Source organism: Piliocolobus tephrosceles, chromosome 1 (assembly GCF_002776525.5).
Source record: "Piliocolobus tephrosceles isolate RC106 chromosome 1, ASM277652v3, whole genome shotgun sequence".
Lineage (NCBI taxonomy): Eukaryota > Metazoa > Chordata > Mammalia > Primates > Cercopithecidae > Piliocolobus > Piliocolobus tephrosceles.
In genome coordinates this window covers 35,130,601-35,148,408 of record NC_045434.1, presented here as the reverse complement: position 1 = coordinate 35,148,408, position 17,808 = coordinate 35,130,601, and the positions used below count along the sequence as shown (strand labels likewise).

The 17,808-nt window shown below is 43.2% G+C and overlaps 1 long non-coding RNA gene across 7 annotated transcripts in view; it reads left to right on the top strand.

The window, feature by feature from the left end:
• Window positions 1-17,808, top strand: part of LOC111555315 — a 52,849-nt gene that overhangs the window by 17,597 nt on the left and 17,444 nt on the right. For all 7 annotated transcript variants that reach the window (XR_002735498.2, XR_002735496.2, XR_002735492.2 and 4 more), the window contains 3 exons: window positions 3,963-4,083; window positions 5,709-6,330; window positions 11,855-11,957. This is a non-coding gene — a long non-coding RNA (uncharacterized LOC111555315). The remainder of the gene's footprint in view (window positions 1-3,962; window positions 4,084-5,708; window positions 6,331-11,854; window positions 11,958-17,808) is intronic.

Sequence of the window (17,808 nt, the reverse complement as noted above, 5' to 3'; positions counted from 1 at the left end):
TCTAAACAGCTCAGGGAAGCCAAAACCAGCAAAGATCGGAATAGCATTTGGGAAGCAGGCAGAGCCATATGGAAAGAAGAGACTGGAGGAAAAGGACAAACTGTTGGGAGGTCTTAGGACTCAGGCTGGTGGGAGTGACACCCTGAATGGCCTTGCACTATGAACAGGTGATGTGCCAACATAGGCCAACCCGTAGGGTGAGTGTGCATCTCATTGGAGGCCAGGTTGGGAGGAGCCTGGAAGCACTGCTTACCAGGCACTGGGCTGCAGCAGCTGATGAAGCTTGGGCGGGCTGAGTCAGTCTGCTGAGGGCTTTAGATTTGCCTGGACAAGATTCATGGAGTTGACCAGGTAGCATCCCATGAAGTCAGTCCAGGAAGAATGTCCCCAAATTGACAGCCCTCAGCTCTTCCCTTCCACATCTAAGAGAGAACCTGAAGTGCGGAGCATGCGCTTGCTGGGAGTTCACTGGGAAATGGCCACACCCATGGGGCTGGTGTCTCCACTCCTTTCCTTGCTTGTACTTGTTCCTTGTGTTATAGCTGAACACTCCCCACTCCCCAGTGTAGGGATCATGGCAGAGTGCAGTGACTTGCCAACTTATTTTAACCCTCCTTTTTTTTTTTTTTTAACAAACAAAGTCTTATATACTAAAATTTTTAATACATAAGGCAAGTAAGATTGTAGCTGCTCTCATCTGAGTGATCAGGGAAGCCAGTATCCTTTCCCTCTCTGAGGATGTTCTGTTGGGTACATAGTTTAAAAATCACTGACATAGGACCAGGTGTGGTGGCTCATGCTTGTAATCCCAACGCTTTGGGAGGCTGAGGTAGGAGGATCACTTGAAGCCAGGAGTTTGAGACCAACCTGGCCGACACAATGAAACCCCATCTCTACTAAAAATAGAGAAAATTAGCTAGGCATAGTGGTGCATGCCTGTAATCCCAGCTACTTAGGAGGCTGAGGCATGAGAATCACTTGAACCTGGGAGGCGGAGGTTGCAGTGAGCTGAGATTGTACCACTGTACTCCAGCCTGGGCGATAGAGTGAGACTCCATCTGAAAAAAGAAAAAAAAAGAAGCAAGGAAGGAAGGAAGGAGAAAGAAAGAAAGAAAAGAGAGAGAGAGAAAGAAAGAAAGAGAGAGAAAGAAAAAGAAAGAAAGAAAGAGAAAGAAAGAAAGAAAGAAAGAAAGAAAGAAAGAAAGAAAGAAAGAAAGAAAGAAAGAAAGAGAGAAAGAGAGAGAAAGAAAGAAAGGGAAAGAAAGAAAGGCCACTGACATCACTGAAAGAGCCCAGAATTTAAAGTTAGAACACTCAGGTTCTAATCCCAGCTCTGCCATGTAAAAAGAGTGTGGCTTTCAGGAAGTCATTTAGCCTCTCATAGACTATTTTTTCATCTGTGAAATGAAGACAATTCTTGTCTACTTCAGATGTGGCTGTGAACATCAAGCACAAACGTGTTGGGAAAGCAGCTGTAAAATGCCATATAAATGTGAAATATTCCTTTCCTTGGCTTTTCCACGTTGGCATAGCCCCATGTCTTCTCCATATCCAGGGGCTAGGGGACAAAGCCATGCCATTTGGGACTAAACAGTATGATCCACTCGCTTTTCTGGTTTCCAAAGAGAGATGGTCATTTGAAGGTATATTTCTTTGGGTTTTTCTCCTCCACGTTGTCATTCTTGGATTGCCCTTTTCACTTTTCTCTGCCAGTCAGACGCATTCTGTGTCTCAGTCCACCGCATCCAGAGACCCAAATCTGCTGCCCACAAGAGCACTCACTGGGTCGTAGTCTCTTCCACACAGGTGCTCCTTGTGTGCCAGCTGATTATCGTTTAGATTTTATAACTCTCTGGAAAATCCATCTTAGCAGAGAATAACAAGGTCATTTCCTCTACTTCTCCAAGCTTACCCCAGGTCCATACAAAAGAAAAGCACCAACTCTCTTCTCTGGGTTGCATCAGGGAAACTTATTTCTAGCAGTTCTCCTATTGTTCAGTGCTTTATGTCACAGCATTATACGTGGAAAAAATATCCGGGAGAGTGACAGTGTACTCCTTCCTCTTGAGGCCAGAGATGTCAGGAATGAACATGGTGTTGGTAGGGAAAGTGGTTTAATGCTGGGGTTCAACAGAGAGGACCATGTCAATTCCTCACGGTCCTGGGCAGACTTAAATAACGGTCTTAATGTGGAGGTGGTTTTGTACATTCTGGTGCCTGTGCTGTTCCCAGCTTTCCCACCAGCAGCCCACACTGCTGAGGGTTGCCTCCTATAGTAGTCCCCTCTTAGCCTCAGTTGCACTTTCTATGGTTTCAGTTACCCATGGTCAACCATGGTCTGCAAATAGGTGAATACGATACAATTAGATGTTTTGAGACAGAAAGAGCCCTCATTCACATAACTCATTACAGCATAGCATTATAATTGTTCTATTTTATTATTAGTTGTTGTTACTAATCTCTTACTGTGTCTAATTTGTAAATTAAACTTCATCATGGGTATATATGCATAGGGAGAAACAGTATATATAGGGTTTGGTACTACCCAAGGTTTCAGGCATCTACTGAGGATCTTGGATGTCATACAATACAGTAGTCTCCCTTTGAATGAAGTGAAGACTAGTTAAAATAAGGGAGAACTAGTGTATTGCACAGCACTAAGGGTGGGAAACCGACGAGAGTGGCATGAGTTGTATCTCCACGTTCCCAGCTATATATACCACCTATATACCAAAGGCATGTGGGTCTGGGTATTGTGTTAAATGGGATAGACTTTGACTTCTGGGTAGGATCTCAAGTGGTGTTATTATGATATCTACTAGTAGAATGGTTTCAGGCCTGTGACATCAATAGTCCCCCCCTTAAGAGAGAGCCAGGGGGCTCACCTGAAGAGCCAATGGTTTTGACGACCCATTGTGGGCAGAACAGGAATTGGACTTCATTTGATTGACTGATTGATTGATTGAGAAAGGGGTCTTGCTCTGTTGACCAGGCTGGTCTTGAACTCTTGGCCTCAAGTTATCCTCCTGCCTCAGACTCCCAAAGTGCTGGGATTACAGGTGTGAACTACTGTGCCTGGCCAGAAATTGGACTTCAAATGGGGGCAACCAATCTGCCACACATCCTACAGACTAATAGAGATTAATTTAGTGGCTGCTTACTCAGAAGGGATTTATTTCTTCTTTTCCCATCTGTTTGGATATTTCCTATAGGTTAGAGTCCATCTGACTTTAGTGGAGCCGTGGACACTCTTGCTGGAACTGTGCAGCGCATCTTTGCATTTTCTTTTGAGTGACATAGTCCAGTGAAGAGGAAGAATAAATGAGGTGAAAAGAGAGAGGCCACTAGCAGGGAACTCTAGATTTCCTGGCAGCAAGATCTGCTCCTCCTGCCAGAGGGGCACTTGGGGCTTTACTGTTTGGCCTCTTTGCACTGCTCATATCTGTTTCTTGATATTCCTCAAAAATGTACCAGTCCCTCTAAGGCCAGACATCACAACTCTGCATTCTTTCAGGGAGTGACATAGAAAGAGAGGCTTCTTTTTCTCTCCTATTCTCTTCACTCCTGCAACCCAACCCTGTATCTTTCCATCGTGCCAAGGAAGCATCACACACACTGCTCCATAGCCCCTACTCCATAGTCCTCACAGGCAGGGCCTCCTGTCCTCCCATCTGCCTGGTATCACCCAGTGCACTGGCCCCAGTGGCGCATCCTGATGCCTGGGCTCACTAGCTTTCAAGTAGAAGACCAGTGAACTCACTGGGAAGTGGGTATAAAATATGTTTTGGTGCCCAAATTAATATTTCATTCTGGTTATGCACCATCAAAGGGCCAGAGAGCAGATGGGATAATTAAAATCTCAAGACAATTGGTTGTAACTTCCTTCCCCATTAGACCTTTCACCAGTGCAATTAATTTCCCCATTTTTCTCCTTTTATTTTCCTTAATCAACCTCTGTTTAGGGAGCTAATGAACCATGACAAGAACAAAAGGCCGGCAGCCAAGAGGAGGGGGAAACAGGAGCTGGCAGACCGGACCTGACGGCGGCTCCTAAGCTGTTTGTTTCCCTTCTCAAAGGCGCAAGTAAGTGTCGCTGCCCTTTACTCTGCTCAAAACTTTAGGCCTCCTCTGAGAGGCTGCTCCCCTCCATGGGACCCACCCACAAGGGTAGAAATGCAGAAAGCAAGGCTTTGCCTCTAGGGTGGGAGGGGAGGGAGGAGCTGGTTGCCAAGGGAACAAGGAATCCCTTTTGAGAGTCTAGGATGTTCTCAGCCTCAGAACTGGCTAGTGAGCTGGCCAAACATGCAAATCCCCACAGGTGCAGGATGTAAAAGAGAAGTGGCCCTGGGCGAGGCTGCAGGGGCAGCTGGCCACGTATTTTGCATATGCTCGTATGAAGCTAAAGTTAGGCTCCGGTTCACCCCAGGTGTAGGGGCCACATTTAGCTATTCCTCACCACTGAGCCAGAGGCTTGCTGCATTATTTGACTAGGGCAGGGTCTGGCTTGCCCTCTGAGTCCTGAATTGGGTACTGGGCCATTGCTGTATTCGGGTAAGGTTAGTGTAATCGCAACTACTCTTTCCCTTCCCCAAACCAAGTCTGAACATCATCAATTTAACACCTAAGATGGACTTGAAGGATTATCTCCATCCCAGAGCGAAGACATCACCAAGATTACATACTAGCAGACCCCAGTCTGGTTTGCTCACGGACTTCGCCTGTACCATTTCTGCTAACCAGTCTTCTACAGCATCATTTGCTCTGCCTGGCACCCTTCCAGCCTCTGACCCCTAGAAGGGCCTTCCTTTTTGTGGCCCAGCCTCATCCCCATACCTGATACTCAGCTTCTCTGGCCTCCCATTTTTCTCTCTTCTTTGGCCACAGTTTGAATTCCTATTCCAATGAGCTGCCTTGAGCCACATGGCTTACTCCTAGGACCTCACCCAGTTCCCCGTGTGTGCAGGGCCCGGGGGTCTGGAGGAGGGAGTGGCCTCAAAGACCAGAGGAGGGAGAGGGTGTCGATCAGAGACTGGCACAGGGAGAGGAGGTATAGGCTGTTAGTGCTGAGGGGATGCCTGTGCCCCTCAGGTCTTGTTTCTTCCCCCACTAGCTGCCCCCTCCTCCCAGAAGTGGGATCTGAACCACCCCTAGGGTCCAGGCCAGGAACAAAGGCCCTGTGTGCCACACTCCAGGGCATCTGTGTTGTGCTAAAGGCATGATGCCCTCTTTCTTTTTTCTTTTATAAAGAGTTCAGGATGTGCCCTGCGGAAGAGGGATGGGGAGGGAATGGTGGTGGTCAGAGGATGTAAAGCATCCAGTTAGGGTCAGAAATTGCCATGTGTCAGTGGGCGTCAGGGGCGGGTGAAGTCTTTAGTGGTCTCTGAGACCTTGTGCTAGTGGGGTAGGATGGGAGGATGGAGTAGGGAGAGATGAGGCCTCCTACCCCATCTTTACCTCAGGCAGTCACCCAGTCCCAGTGAGGAAGAGCACATTCCTTTTTTTGGTTCTGGAGCTTAAGGGCTATTCTCTTATCAGGAGAAAGCTGTAGATTGTAATGCTTCCAAATCAGAGACAGAGGCTGGCTGTGACTGGATTCTGGTCACTAGAATCACAGTGAGGAAGGCTGAAGCCTGTGGCGGCGAAGTGTCTAGGAAATCATTGCCTGCAATCCTCCTGGGCTACTTTTTTTACATGGTGGTTTTTCCTAGTTCGTTGACAGTGATGACAACAGAGCTGGCCACCTTGCTGAGTATGCTGGATGGCACACAGTGACAACAAATGACACAGAAGCCTCTATTCTCAAGGACTCGAGGAGTTAAATATCTGATGGAGACGAGAAGACAGGACCCAGGCACAAACAGCGCAATCTATAGGAACAAATACAAGAATCACATACTCCACAGCCCCGTGAACGATGGACATAGATAGCAAAGGGCTCCCCAGCAGCCCTGGCAGGCACGTAGACAGCCACAGTCAGCTCTCTCAGATGATCTGAAACCACTTCAGTCTGTCTGAAGCTCTCATGAACATTTCCGGTTAAATACTGTTTTCAATAATGTATTCTGGAGGAGATGTTCGCTTCCCTGGGAATCACTTTGCAGCACATCCCCTCCAGGGACCAGCTACAGACATCAGGCGCCAGGAGAGAAGAATCACTCTGTGTAGATGGTAGACCAGGAATAAGGTTGCCTCCAAAAAATAATAGCTGACATCCACCCCACCCTCCGCTCTTCAATCAAGTCAGTCAGGCAATGAACCTTTTCACACCTGAGGGATGATTTTTGCTTTTGTCTGATTCTGCTGTATTAAAGGAAATAAGTGTTGAGAAAGGTAAGTTGTAAAAGAAAACTGCGGCCTTTCCCTGATTCACTGGGAACAGACATAGAGGAGATTTTCTTCTTAGGGAAGTCGAAGTGGGAGAACAGAATCGGGGGTTCTGTTCCCTGGTTAGCTCTTTGTTCTGGGGGGCTGTCCTATGCATTGCAGGATGTTTAGCAGCACCCCGGCCTCTGTGACTATGCACTTCCTCTGCTTGTGACCATTAACAGTGTCTCCTGACACTGCCCAGAATCTCCCTGTGGGCAGTATCACCTGAGTCACTGCCACAGATTAAAGGGGATGGAGTCCCAGGCAGCACCAGGGATGCCCCCAGCCGCCTGCTTTGGAAAGGGCTCGACTCCTAAAATAGAAACAAATCCCAGGAGTGTCTGTAGGTCACAAAATTCAGCATGGCTAAAATTTGAGTGATGCGCACTGCTTTCTCAAGAAAAAAAAGTGGGTGATTTCCAGTGTTGACATAAACGACTTTTATAAAGATTGCTAGTTGGATGTACACAAACATAAAATTGGGTGTACATCCCTTGTACGTTTTCCACAACTACAAAATCAAAATAAGTTCACGATTTGACAAATCAAATATAAAACCAATAAAACTCAAGTTAACATTAATTTAATGGGACAGATAGTGTGATTTTGTGGAGTCAAATTGCCCCTTGCTTGGTAACTGAGGCACCGAGTCGGTTCTCCGAGCGGGGCGTGCCTTATACCTGCATTGTCTCACGACTTAAATCTCATGTAGCATCGTCTCTTCAAACTCCTAGGAAACACTGGTTGTGGGCCTTCTGTGAGCTCACTTGGCAAATACATACTCTACTCACTAAGGCCACCTGTGTTTTCTTCTGATTGGCAATTAACAGTTGACAACTGGCAATTAAAATAGTGCCTCTAGGTTGCATTGTGATTGTGAACACTGAGTAAGGCTGGCACTGTACACTCAAAGGTGGACATAGGGAGGACCCCAAATATGCTTATATTCTTTAGATTCTTGTCCAAATGAAAAGAACTTTACATTTTAAAAATGGCAAAGTTCCAACAGAGAACTCCCAGTAATATATTAGGAGACTCTCAGAGGAGCAGATCCAGTCTGGGCCTCTCTACAGATGAGAAACCAATCGTAGAGAATTGCCTGGGGGAGAGAGATGCAGAAGAGCAGAGCTGGCTGGGAAGCAGCCCTCGCCTGGGAGCCGGTGCTCCTTCCTCTCCTCTGGCTGTCCTTCCAGCACAACTCTGCAGAATTTGGATGCACAGCCGTGCATAGACTTGGCTTGTTGTTTTAAATGTTCATTCAACTGAATTGAATACTTAAAGTTCATTTTTTAAAGGTACTAAATTGAATTAGGGAGTTTCTTTTTTTCAATTTTGATCTTTTAGTATTTAGTAGTATGACTAGAAAGCATCGTGTGTGTGTGTATGTATGTGTGCGTGGAACATAACGTACATCCACAAACTGTGGATGTAAAGATCCAGTTCAGTGAATGATGATGAAGTAAAAACCCAGGAAACCACAGCCAGGTCAAGAAATAGAACATTTCCAGAGTGCAGAAGTCTCAGAGTAAGCTTGGTCACAATTCTTTTTCTCCTCTAAAAGTAACCACCATCCTCACTTTTATTATAACAGTTTCCTTACTTTTCTCTAGAGTTTTACTATCTCTATGTGCATCCCTAAACAATGTAGTTTAGCTTTGCTCGTTTATAAGCTTTATATCAATGGACCCTGACTCTGAGTATTTGTGTCTTGCTTCTTTTCTTCAACATTATATTTATTTACTCCAACCATGCTGTTGTAAGTGGCTCTAATTCTTATGCTTTCTATGACAGGCCAGCATTTGGTTTGGTTCCAGCTTGGGGCTATTGCAAACACTGCTTCTCTACACATTCTTGTATACATCCTGGTCCACAGCATCTGCATGTACACCTGCCTCAGTGGCATTTTCCCACATCAGAATTTCTCCACTTGTGAATAGTGTGTGTGAATCTTTAACCTTAGTAGAGAATGGCAACTATTTTCCAGAACTTTGCTTCAATTTAAACTCCCAAAAGCAGGCTGGGTGCGGTGACCACACCTGTAATCTCAGCACTTTGGGAGGCTGAGGTGGGAGGATCGCTTGAGCCCAGGAATTCAAGGCCAGCTTGAACACTACAGCGGGACCCCATGTCTACAAAAAAAGAAAAAAAATAGCTGGGTGTGGTGGTACATGCCTGTAGTCCCAGCTACTTGGAAGGTGGAGGCTACAGTGAGCCGTGATTGTGCCACCACACTCCAGCCTGGGTGACAGAGCAAGACCCTGACTCAAAAAATAAATAAAAACAAACTCCCAACAGCAGCAGTTCTCACTATATTCCATCCTCAATAGCACTTGTTATTGTCAAACTTTAAAACTTCAGCTGATCAGGTGGCTGGGTAGTGAGTAACATTTCACTGTGAGTTTAATTTGCATTTCCCTGATTACTAAACAAAACCAAGCATCTTTTACTATGTTAACTGGCCACATGAATTTCCTGTTATGTGCCTCTTTAAATCTTTTGACATCTTTCTATTGCCAAATTTAAATTTCCTTTGTAAATAAATTTCATATTCATTAAAATTACGTTTGACAGAAAAGTATGTCAGTCTTCCAGGGTACCTCTGCACACCTGCGAACTGTATATAGCTAAAGGTAAAATGTCTAAGATCTGTAAGCTTATAAAAGCGATTTTTTTTTTTACTCTAAGTCATTGAAAAGATTATAACAATAGTTCACAGAAAAACACGCATTTAGATCATTTTTTCTTATCTCTATTTTCAAATCTAACATCCTTTTATTGAATTTTGTCCCCTCGTTTCCCTATACTTTCATAGAGAACAAACATACTCCTATATATCACAGTCCTTTGTTAAAATCAAGTGCAACCGAGGTTATTTATTATTCTATTCTGTATTTCTCATGCTGTGTGCGATATGCATTGTTAGGAGTTAGCTAAATGTCAATAATAAAGTAGTGACACTATTGTATATATGACCTTTGCACCTGAGATAATATTAAGTAAAATATAAATGGCTACAATAGTTATACATATCTAATAAAAATAAATAAACAGCTCACCCAAGCCTGACATCTAGCTTTTGCTCACCTTATCTCCTTTAGACATTTGGGTATGAGTTCACTGGCAAAGAGTGAAGCCCATATAATCTACCATTAAATAAATTATTCAGTAATCTGTGATGTCCTGGTAACACGAGAATCCCCTATTAAAAAAAAAATAGCTGCACTGCTTACAGAGGCACATGTCTGCTATTTATAGTCTTTATGGAAGTTGCTGTGCTAGCAAATCCAACTGGAACTCGCCGGGAATCTACAAGGATTGATGTTTATTGCAGGGTTATTACACTAAGCTATTTTGCATATGTGTAGGTGAGTGATGCACACACACACACAGAGGACCAGCAGAGAAAGCCCAAGCAGGTATGAGGTATTTGTTAGCTCTGCTTCATTTTCCTCTTAACACTCAGGAAACTCAAATAGGGACAAAGTAACTACAGGTCACCCACAGATCCAGTGATATGTATTCCTGACTGTATCCAGGCAACTGGCTTCCTACTTTTTTCTAAGAAGATATGTTAGTTTTCTGCTAACAATGTCAGATTTCTCTCACAGACAAAGCAGACCCAGGGACACTGAGCCTCCCTTTTTACTTCCCCTTTTCCCCCAGGTGCGAGTATGATGTCCTGAAGACAGGAGGGGACGTGGGTTGCAGGGAGTCAAGGAATCAGGGAGGCAGCTTGCAGATCAGAGTAGGGCAGATGGCCTACATGAATTCTCATTCTGGGAGGGCTGGAAAAGAAACAGCCAGGTTGGCTGGGCACAGTGACTCACACCTGTAATTCCAGCACTTTGGGAGGTCGAGGTGGGCAGATCACTTGAGGCTAGGAGTTCGAGACCAGCCTGGCCAACACAGTAAAACCCCATATCTATTAAAAATACAAAAATTAGCCAGGCATGATATTGTGTGCCTGTAATTCCAACTACTTGGGAGACTGAGACACAAGAATCGCTTGAACCCAGGAGGTGGAGGTGGAGGTGGAGGTTGCAGTGAGCCAAGACGGCACCACTGCACTCCAGCCTGGGTGACTGAGACTCTGTCTCAACAACAAAAAAAGAAAGAAACAGCCAGGGGTCTATTTTTTCATAGGCTTAATTAATTTTTAGATTAGAAATATATTTTATAAATATAGAAACATAATTGGTATGTGGATGAAGCAATTCTCTTTATAACAGGCCCAGAATAGACAAATAACTCCATTTTCATGAAGTATATGTTGTGTTAACTTTTGAGCTGACAATTATCAAAAAGGTTTCATCAAGTGAAACTTGACATCAAGTCATATGTCAAAAGTACGCATAGACAGAACTCTTGGCATACTGAAAAAGTATGGACAGGCAAGTGAAATGGAATTATGTGAAATACTACTTGGATTTTTCTAACATGTTACACAGTTATTCAGTAATTAAAATGTTTCTGAAAAATAAAAATATAAAAGCTGCACAAATATTCAGTAACAAAAGTTGAAAAGTACAGATCGTTTTAAAAATTAAATAACTTCAATGAAATTTTACTACACACCTATCAGAATGATTAAAATTTAAAATAATGACCATATCAATTGCTGATAAGGATGCAGAAAAACTGAATACATACATTGCTGGTGGGTGTAGCCACTCTAGAGAACATTTTGGAAGTTTCTTATAAAACTAAACATGCAATTACCACAAAACCCAGCAATTTCACTCTTGGGTACTTATCCCAGAAACATAAAAACATATTTTATGTTCACACAAAACCCTATATACAAATGTCCACAGCAGCATTATTTATTATAGGCCCTGGAAACAACCCAGATGTCTCAGTGGGCAAATGGTTAAACAAACTAGTGCATCTAGACGTTGGACTACTACCCAGCAATAAAAAGGGAGCAAACCATGGACACACACAAAAACCTGGATGGATTTCAAGTGAAAAAGCCAATCCCAAAGAATTATGTATATTATGAATTTATTTACATAACATTCTTGAAACCACAAAATTAGTGTGAGAGAGTATAGCTTAGTGATTGGCAGGGGTTAGGGCCAGCGGGTGGAGGAGGAAAGGAAAGGGCAATAGATTATGTTACAAAAAGGCAACATGAGAGATGGTGATTGATATACAAACCTCCACATGTGATAAAATGGCATAGAATTAAATACACATGCACGTGCACACACACACACACACACACACAGGAGTACATGTAAGACAGGAAGGAAATCTGATCAAGATCTGTGGATTGTACCATCAATTTCCTGGTTGTAACACTGTACATAGTAGAGTTTTGTAAGATGTTACCATTGGAAGGAAACTGTGGATAAAAGACACATTGTATCTCTCTGTATTATTTCTTACAACCTGATGTGAATCTATAATTATCTCTATTTAATTAAATTTTAAAAAGTTAAATGGAATCTAGTATTCTCATGATATATCTGTTAACCTTGTACAGAAAAAGAACCCAGGTATGAAGTCAAAGAAAGAGCAGTGGGGAAGCCTGAAAAAAGTTCAAAGTGCAGGACAAAGGCAGAGCTGGAGCTGTTCCTGCACCTGTGGTATGTATAGGGGAGCAGGGGAGAGAAGGTATCAGCACAGGTCATTTTTTAGGGTGCCAGGCAGGGTGGAGGAGAGAGTTCTTAGCAGTAGAAACCCACTGTGTGCTAACAGCAGTGAGGAGAGTCCTAGCAGCAAGGGTGAAAACAGGCGGCTTCCTATGGGTGCCCAAGGTCCAACCATGAGTTTTTTTTTTAACTCCAGAAACCCAAACATACACCATTTGATAAAGCTAAAATTACTTTAGCTGCTGGAAGCAAATCTGTATTTTTTTGTGATCAACTCAAACCACAGACAGAGCAGTGGATTGTCTTTGGGTAGGTGTGAATGGGGCTGTATTAGTCACCAGAGTTTCAATTGTGCTTCTGTTTAGTTATCAAACTGCAATTCCATTGATACCCCCTCTTGAGTGTCTCCTCTGTGAGCAACATGAAAAGGACCTCTAGTCAAATAGAAAACTTGTCCTGAATTTGGAACTACAACATGCCCTTACTTATTCAGGACTCAATTAACTCAGCTTGAGGATAATCCATGGTGAAGAAAAACAAGAGCTGACAAAGAAAAGAAATAGGTGAATCAAGACAGGCACTGAGGTCTCTTCTCACAGACCTCAGGTGGGTTCAATGGAACCTTGAGGCCTGGGTTGCACTGGGCCTAACCCCACCCCAAGGATGTATGGGGGTAAAAGGGACTAATACTAACCTCCTGACTGGTTGGAAGGGCCTGGGAGTCTGGGAGATTAGTGGGAAAAACAAACAAAAGGTACTTAGAGTCCCACTCAAGACAGCAACTTTTAATACTGATTTCTTAATGGCAATTCACAGCCTTGCCCTAACCGGTCCCTTAATCCTGCTCCAGTATACAAGCAAGTTCTACAGTGTTTGTTCCTTAATAGCTCTCTTTCTGATTATCTAGCATTTTGGTTCATTTGCTGACCTTCAGACATTTACTGTTGTCCTGGTTGTTTAAAGGGCACTTTACTTAGGTATCTAAATTGGCCTCTTCTAGGTGTTTTCAGCTTAAACATTCAGGTCTATTTTTTGTCACTCCTCCTGGTGGCCCACCAGGGTAAGATAGATGGTTTGGGGCAACTAAGGGGGAAAGAATGAGCTCTGGGGCCAGACAAATTTGCACTAGCAGCTACGTGACCTCAGAGTTCTTTACCTTCTCTGAACCTCAGTTTCCTGTTGTGCAAGGCAAAGGGATTTAGGGTCAGGTTTTATTTATTTATTTAGAGACAGAGTCTTGCTCTGTCACCAGGCTGGAGTACAGTGGCACAATCTCGGCTCACTGTAACCTCTGCCTCCCGGGTTCAAGCGATTCTCCTGCCTCAGCCTCCCAAGTAGCTGGGACTACAGGCACATGCCACCATGCCCAGTTAATTTGTTTGTATTTTTAGTAGAGACGCGGTTTCACCACGTTGGCCATGATGGTCTCAATCTCCTGACCTCATGATCCACCTGTCCCGGCCTCCCAAAGTGCTGGATTACAGGCGTGAGCCACCGTGCCTGACCAGGCTGCCTGATTTTAATCCTAGCATCACTACCTATGGTGATTTATGCTCAGGTACAGGATTTAGGGTCAGGCTGCCTGATTTTAATCCTAGCACCACTACCTACTGCTTGGATGTCCCTGGGTAAATTACTGAACTTCTCTAAACCTCAGTTTCTTCACCTATAAAATGAAGGCAGCAGAGACAGCTAGTTTCCCTCATTCCTTGGTTAAAAAAACACTTCATTTTTAGTTGCACACATGGTCTCTAAATAAAGGCCACATTTTTCAATCTTTCTGAAAAGCAGAAAGACAACACCAAGGCACAGTTGTCGACTACCTGGCTTCATATTGAAGGCATGCCCCAACACTCACACGGAGCCCTTGGCAAAGACTGGGAGACTTGCTGGCTCCAGTTGTTTAAGAAAAATCTCCGTTCATCATCAGCTGACCATTAAACTAACTGAGCAGGGACTTCAGTGGCCTCGCCTGACAAAGAAAACAGAGTTCAGAAGAGTCAATAAACAAACGAACAAAAACAACAGCACCATCAAAACAAACCTGGGGAGGGTGGAGAATCTGATTTCCAGGTTGCCACATTATATTATTTAAAATGTCTAGTTTGGGCAGGGCATGGTGGCTCATGCCTGTAACCCTAGCACTTTGGGAGGCAGAGGCTCACTGCAACCTCTGTGCTTTGGGTTCAAGCAATTCTTGTGCCTCAGCTTCCGAGCAGATGGGATTATAGGCGCCCGCCACCATGCCCAGCTAGTTTCTGTATTTTTAGTAGAGACAGAGTTTCACCATGTTGGCCAGACTGGTCTCAAACTCCTGACCTCAGGTGATCCTTCCGCCTTGGCCTCCCAAAGTGCTGGGAATTACAGGCATGAGCCACTGTGCCTGGCCCAGTTATTTTAAATATATTCAAATATATATTTGAAAACCATGTCTAAAAAAATGAAGGAAAACATCTCTAAAGAACCTGGCCAGGTGCAATGGCTCACGCCTGTAATCCCAGCACTTTTGAGAGGCTGAGGCAGGTGGACCACTTGAGTTCAGGAGTTCAAGAACAGCCTGGCCAACATGGTGAAACCCTGTCTCTACTAAAAATACAAAGATTGGCTGAGCGCGGTGGCTCATGCCTGTAATCCCAGCACTTTGGGAGGCCAAGGTGGGCAGATCACAAGGTCAGGAGTTCGAGAACAGCCTGTCCAACATGGTGAAACCCCGTCTCTACCAAAAATTACAAAAATTAGCCAGTTGTGGTGGCATGCACCTATAATCCCAGCTACTCGGGAGGCTGAGGCAGGAGAATCGCCTGAACCTGGGAGTTGGAGGTTGCAGTGAGCTGAGATCACACCACTGCACTCCAGCCTAGGTGACAGAGCGAGACTCCGTCTCAAAAACAAAAATACAAACAAACAAACAAAAAATATATATATATAATTTATTTTTAAAAATCAATTAGAAATCCTGGCATTAACATGAAAAAATTCGCAAGAGGAACATCAGGAAAGGTGTGAGCAGGAAGAAGAGAGAATTAGGAAACTTGAAGATAGGGCAACTATGGTTATCCAATCTCAGAAACAGAAAGAAAAAGAATGAAGGAAAATGAACAGATCCTCAAAGACTTGTGTGGGACACCGTCAAGTGTTAATATGCATAACTAAAGTACCAGAAAGAGGCAAGAAAGAGAAAGGGGGAAAAAAAGTACTTGAAGACATAAGGACTCAATACTTAACAGATTTGATGAAAAACATGAATTTACACATCCACGAAGCTCAACAAACTCCAAGTGGAATAAATTCAAAATATCCACACCTAGACACTTCAAAATCAAACTGTCAAAAGCCATAGACAAAGAATCTTGAAAACAGCAAAAAAAAGTGACTCATCATATACATAGGATCCTCAAGATTAACACTTAAACACTCCATTAAAAGACAGATATTGGCAGAATGAATTTTAAAAATCATAGAACTATATGTTCTTTGTAAGGAACGATGTACATTCAAAGATAGAAACAGTCTGAAAGCAAAAGAAGGGAAAAAGATGCACCATATAAACAATAACCAAAAGAGAACTGGAATAGAAATACTAATATCAGATAAAAAATACAAATAAATTATACTATATTATGCTAATATATGACAAAATTTTTCCTAGAGGAAAAAAATAGAAATTTTATGATAAAAGAGTCAATCAAAAAAATTTCAAATATATATGCACCTCTCAACAGAGTTCCAAAATATATGAAGAAAAAGATGACAGAATTGAAAAGTTAAATAAACAATTCAACAATAGTAGTTGAAGATTTCAATATCCCACTTTCAATGATGAATATAAAAACTAAGTAGAAGATCCACAAGGAAACAGAAGATTTAAATAACACTATAAGCCAAATAGATGTGACAGATATCCACAGAAAACTCCACACAACACCAGCAAAATACACATTCTTTTCTTTTTTTTTTTTTTTTCCAAGACAGGGTCTGGCTCCGTCGCCCAGACTAGAGTGCAGTGGCGCGATCTCAGCTCACTGCAACCTCTGCCTCCTGGGTTCAAGCGATTCTCCTGCCTCAGACTCCCAAGTAGCTGGGATTACAGGTGCCCACTGCCACACCCAGCTAATCTTTTGTATTTTTAGTAGAGACAGCATTTCAGCATGTTGGCTAGGCTGGTCTCGAACTCCTGGCCTCATGATTCACCCACCTGGGCCTCCCCAAGCGCTGGGATTACAGGCGTGAGCCACCGTACCTGGTCTACACATTCTTTGCAAATGTGCATGAATCTTTCACAGGATGGACCCTGTATTAGGCCAGAAAACAACTCTCTAATTTTAAGAGGACTGAAATCATACAAAGTATGTCCTCTAACCACAGTGGAAATAGAAATCAACAACAGAAGAAAATTTGGGAAATTCACAAATATGTAGAAATTACACAACCGATAGGTCAAAGAAGAAATAAGAGATATTAGCAAAGTCTTTGATATGAATGAAAACAAAACACATCATACCAAATCTTATGGGATGCAACAAAAACAGTGCTTACAGAGGAAAATTATAGCTGTAAATGCGTATATTAAAAGGGAAAAAAGATCTCAAATCAATGACCCAACCTTCCACTTTAAGAAATTAGAAAAGAAGAACAAATTAAATCCAAAGCAAGCCAAAGGAAGAAAGTAGTAAAGGTAAATAGAAATAAATGAAATGGGGGAGAGAAAAGTAGAAAAAAAAAAATCAACAAACCTAAAAGTTAGTTCTTCAAAAAGGTAAAAAAATTGACAAAGCTTTAGCTACACTGTCCAAGAAAAAAATCCAGAAAACTCAATTATTAAAATCAGAGATGAAAGAGGGGACATTGCACTGAACTTAGAGACACAGAAAGGATTATAAGGGAATACTATGAACAATTGTATTCCAACAAATTAGATAACCTAGGCTGGGCACAGTGGCTCACACCTATAATCCCAGCACTTTGGGAGCCTGAGGCAGGCAGATCACATGAGGTCAGGAGTTTGAGACCAGCCTGGCCAATATGATGAAACCCTGTCTCTACCAAAAATACAAAAATTGGCTGGGCATGGTGGAGCATGCCTATAATCCCAGCTACTCGGGAGGCTGAGGCAGAATAATCGCTTGAACCTGGGAGGTAGAGGTTGCAGTGAGCCAAGATCACGCTACTACATTCCAACCTGGGCCACAGAGCAAGACTCTGTTTCAAAAAATAAATAAATAAAATAAAAAATTAGATAACCTAAATAAACTGAACACATTTTTAGAAAGACACAGACTATCAAAGCTGACTCGAGGAAACAGAAAAAATCTAAGCCAGGCACAATGGCCTGTGCCAGTAATCTCAGCAATTTCGGAGGCTAAGGTGGGAGGAATGATTGAGTCCAGAAGTTCAAGACCAGCCTGAGAAACATAGCAAGACTCCGTCTCTAAAAAGAATTAATTTTTTTTTTTGGTCAGGTACAGTGGCTCACGCCTATAATCCTAGCATTTTGGGAGGTGGAGGCAGGCAGATCACCTGAGGTCAGGAGTTCCAGACCAACCTGTCCAACATGGTGAAACCTCGTCTCTACTAAAAATACACAAAGTTGCCAGGCATGGTGGCATATGCCTGTAATCCCAGCTACCTGGGAGGCTGAGGCAGGAAAATTGCTGGAACCCAGTAGGTGGAGGGTGCAGTGAGCCGAGACCATGCCTCTACACTCCAGCCTGGGTGACAGAGCAAGACTCTGTCCCAAACACAAAGAAAGAAAGAGAGAGAGAGAGAAAGGAAGGAAGGAAGGAAGGAAGGAAGGAAGGAAGGAAGGAAGGAAGGAAGGGAGGGAAGAGAAAGAAAGGGAGAAAGA